We start from the raw sequence: 4523 nt of genomic DNA on the forward strand, positions 1-4523 counted from the left end.
CAAGAGCGTGCAGATTGGTCGAAGCGTTAACCATCCTGCTCTCATTTTCCATCTGCCCCTGTCGGATCCTCACTGGTGGGAAGTCAGACTGTAGACTTGGCACCTCGTCCTTCAAACAGCTACTCTGGAGTCCCAAACTCTCGCTACTGCTACTGCCAGAAGACGAGGATGAGCATGAGCCAACGAATCTGCCCTTCACTGACCCGCGCGATTTCTTCTCCGGCACATAGTCGTCACTGGTCCTCCGCGCGCATGCTTTTTATTTCTGCCACTCTGGTCCCTCGGCCCGACAGCCGCTCTTTCGGACGCGCACCCGTCTCTGCGCCAAGTGTAACTGTGGCCGTGCTGGTAGATGCGGTCGTCCTCGTTTCCAGTACTTGACCATCAGAAGCCACCGTCCCTACGCCAGGGGGAACTGCGGTCTCAATGTCACCACAGGTCTTCCTAGTTCCAGTCATTTCACCAGAAGAACCCATGGTCTCTAGGCCAGATTGAAATGTGGTCTCAGCGGAGTCGCATGCCTTCGCTCTTTGCATTAGTTGACCAGAGGAGGCAGTATTGTCTACACCAGTAGGGATTTTGTCGTCGAGTAGCGTTTGTTGACCAGAATGCCTTATTGTCTACGCCGGTAGGCATTTTGTCGTTGAGATTATCCGGTGTCTCCATTGGCTCTTTTGATTGCCGAGAACTCATCAAGAAATGTCGAAGTCCCAACTTCTGCACAGGTTAGAAATATGAGAGGTCTTCTACCAGCAGTGGCCGACCTGTGAAAGTAGCGAAGACACCATTGTGAGACAAAGACACAGCGTTTTCCAGACAGACAATATAAACACGCTCATATCGATATGCATATCAGTGGCTTATGGCTCCTTCGACAGGGCGACGATGAGGAAGATATGTACAGTTGAGTAAATGAAATGGACTACGCAAGCGCCTTCGAGAAAGCACGGCACCACCGTAGGTGGCCCAGCTGCTTAGTGCCGTGGACTGTTCTCGAGTGCGTCCTTTCGTGCTGGCACCATTCCAAAATATTTCGCATCCACTCAGCAGGCTGCTTGACCACAGTGAGCCACATGCCGCGGTGGCGCACTGGCCATGGAATTAGTCTGCGAGAACAATTAAATTAAGGTTGCCAGAGAGAATCTCAGACTACTTTCAATGGAGGCGAAATGCTGAGATATCCGTCTGCTTTGCGATGTCAGCGCACGTTAAAAAACCACAGGCAGTCCAAATAAACCACAGCCCTTTCCTACGTCCTCTCTCCCAGCCCATGTGAAGTTTTGGGACCCTCAACGTTGCACAGACGCCATCATAGTGCGATAATGAAAAATATGCCTCGGGCAAATTCGCTGGAGCATTGCTGGAAGTGATTGCTGAGTGCGTCTTATCGCGGTCCCCCCGCCGCACTTACGACCATCGCGTCAAGGGCGCCGGCCACATTCAATCTCGTTCTGCAACATAGCAGAATGCCTTAGCCATTGCGGGGTGTCCACAGCACAGACGTGAAATTAACTGACATTCCAGGGGCGTCCTGAAAACGCGTTTGACCCTCCTACGTTCAGGCCGCGCTGCAGCACATGCGCTTACGGATGCCGTATGCCGACGGTGGGATTCAGTGACGCGGTGAGCGGGTCGAACTGTCGCCGCAGAGGGCAAATTCATTAGAAAATAATCATGTCCCACAGCGCAACCTCTTGCTAATGACTTGTTTCTCGACACTTCGGCACGGTTCCCAACACGTGAGTTTTCTTCACAGATTTTACTTGTCACACCCAAAGTAGTATATCTTCACAGCATGCAAGGGAATCAGACATGATTTTACTAGAAGTCGACCGTATCCAACAAAATGTTATTGTTTAAAAGCCTAGGATCACACGAGAATGCGTGGCGAATATCAGTGGCAGAGCATGGCCGAAGAACCTGAGTGAGGTGCGACATTTTTTCCAGAGAATTCTCAGCCTAGAAGAGGAGCCCGCGCACACATCGTCAACAAAAGATTTGGGAAGGTTTTGCGCTTTGCAGAAAATGAATGCGGTCCGTGCCTTTGAAAACGCGGTCGTCAGCTACCGAGAGAGCGAAGCGTGCAGGATTACTTTCGCGCAGTTGAAGCGCTCGCAGTGAGCTGGCGCAGCAACCGTGACGGCAACTGCGGCGTCATCTGGTGCCACTCACTTTGACCAGAGTATAGCCTGAACGGAAGAGGACGACTGCGAAAGGACGCGACCTAGAAGCGGCGTACATGCCCTAACAGAAGTCTCGACGCAAGGCGAATGGGCCCATAGACGTCGCCACGGTTTTTCTCGCACTTGCTGGTGTGGTTAACTTTATTTTCTGCAAACATTAGTGCCGACGCCAATGTTTTCTGTAAACATTAACGACTGTAAACAGTAGCGCCAGACAGAGACTAGACACACAGAGAGACAGACAGGCAACAACAAAGAGTTACTGTACAAAATAAGAGATATGTAAGAGATACAGAAATAAGTAAGAGTGACAGAAAGAGAGGCAGCAAGAAACAAGGGTAGAAAGAGTAGCAGACAGAGGCAGACAGACAAACGTCCATATCCACATTCCGCAAATGGGCATATAGAAGGCCCACGATATTGATAGGATGAATGCAACCAGCGGCTTGCGAAGTCTAGTGTCATCTTTGTGCGTGCAGTTTAGCCCGGTAAGGATGCCATTTGCTGCAGATGCAACCTCTCACGCCGCGCTTAGAACAGAGGTCAGTTATCAGTTACGAATGATCGTGCAATCCGTTGTTTCTATTTTTTTGGTGGGGGGCTATGGGACTCGCTTTATTTTGAGGCATATATAATACTGCAATAAGTGAGAAAGCTTGTTAGTAGTGCGCCAGCGGCAACAAGACCAATTCCAGCCCGTTACCAGCGATATACTCTTCCTGACGGTCTGAAAAAAAAATCCTTCGGCTGTTGATTCTGTGGCTGTGGGCTCGATACCAGCCGTACTGGCGCTAATTAGGTGCAGGTGGAATACAAAAACGCCTGAGTGCTGTGTAATGTGAATGCACTTTGAAGACTCCCAGTCAATGCGGAGCCTTTCACTATGGCGCACCTCAGCCCATGTGTCGCTTCAGAACATGAACAGTTCAAACTTACCTGAAGGTTGCTGCTGTACGCTGCAGGTACTATATAGCTGCTAGCTTAGGTCAGTCAAATCCACACTGTATGGAAAAGAAAATAAAGTATGAGAGAGCAACTTATACCACATGTTGTCAATGATGCAGCAAAACACAATCTCTGTTGAAACTACAATGCCCACAGGGTTCACTGATGAATCATGCATCAGGGCACTGACAGCATATTTGATGATCCACAGCTGCACAGGAGTAAGGAAGAGAGGTCTGGTCACAATCCAGGAACATGTGGCTCTAGGAGTGCCATATATGGTCCTGTTATCTGGCTCAGCATTGAGCCCTGTGGGCATAACATGTTTGGCAAAGTTATACCAAATCACTGCAAGAGCTCATTGCACTCAGTGATTGGGAAGTAAGTGAAAAATGTGTGACTGAAGCTGCAAATTTAACACAACAGTTAAGCTGTCCTAAACAATGCTACTGCGCAGTGCAAAGTACTGTGTAGTGGATGGTTGGAGACTTCCATTTGGCAAGCCTAATGAAAAAATTGATAAGCTGTGGAAGTATGCACAACTTTATATGACATTTTCAACCTACCTGTGCTTTCCATGGCTTGGCATTATTAATGTAGGCACCAATACACTCGGTAGCCAGGCCACATCCACACTGCAAAGGCAACAGAAAAGTAAGAAAAACTCAGTCGCGAAGCACTGAAAAACTAACACCGTCCTGGCACTATGCTTTTCGTGCGTTCTGTTTTATCGCAATTATGAACCTACGCGCAATTGCCTTAAGATTCACACCATGCAACTACACACCGTCTCAACTTTTTTTTCACAAACAGAGAAACACGTTTGCGGCAGTTAATGCATAGTGCTTGTAATTTCCACTCCGTGGCAAACAAGTTGCGCAACAGAGTACAACTGCGTTAATGCGCTTTACTCATCCCACAGCAACATCCTGAAAGTAATTTTCAAGCACAGTTACTCACCTCGCAAGTGGTAACACCATGGCCGCTTCTTTCATCCAAAGCCACAAAGCATGTCTCGGCAAGGGGTCTTTTTCACGAGAGCTTCAGAAGCAAACGAAGGTCTTTTCGAGCGCGTAGGTGACACATCACATTTGTAGCACAGCCAAGCAACCACAGAGCGAACAAACCGCACATTGCAGCAAAAGTAAAGGTCGAAAGGAGCACCACGCGACGAGAACAACGACTGAACGAGACGAACGCGCCACAACCATCCATGGATTTGATTGGATCGACTTTTAGGCCTACCGCTCTAGCTCTGCCACGGCTCATGGAGGAAGGAAAACTAAAGAGAGGCACTTCGTATTCCCAATGCATTGACAAGAATGTGGCGGAAGTGACGTCAAAATTTAGGCTTAAAAAGTCGGGCCACTAGCAACGTTGTCGTTGTTGCTAAGA

The 4523-nt window shown here is 48.7% G+C and overlaps 1 long non-coding RNA gene across 1 annotated transcript; it reads right to left on the reverse strand.

Annotated features, from left to right (window-relative positions):
• Positions 1 to 286: 286 nt before the first annotated feature.
• On the reverse strand, positions 287 to 4295 carry LOC149326139 (uncharacterized). The gene is made up of 4 exons (XR_016286330.1): positions 4089 to 4295; positions 3695 to 3763; positions 3120 to 3184; positions 287 to 764 (listed from the first exon to the last, which is right to left on the reverse strand). It is a non-coding gene; the product is annotated as an uncharacterized LOC149326139 (long non-coding RNA).
• Between the last annotated feature and the right edge of the window lie 228 nt (positions 4296 to 4523).

The sequence above is a fragment of the Amblyomma mixtum genome, chromosome 10 (assembly GCF_055824585.1).
Source record: "Amblyomma mixtum isolate Tamu chromosome 10, ASM5582458v1, whole genome shotgun sequence".
Lineage (NCBI taxonomy): Eukaryota > Metazoa > Arthropoda > Arachnida > Ixodida > Ixodidae > Amblyomma > Amblyomma mixtum.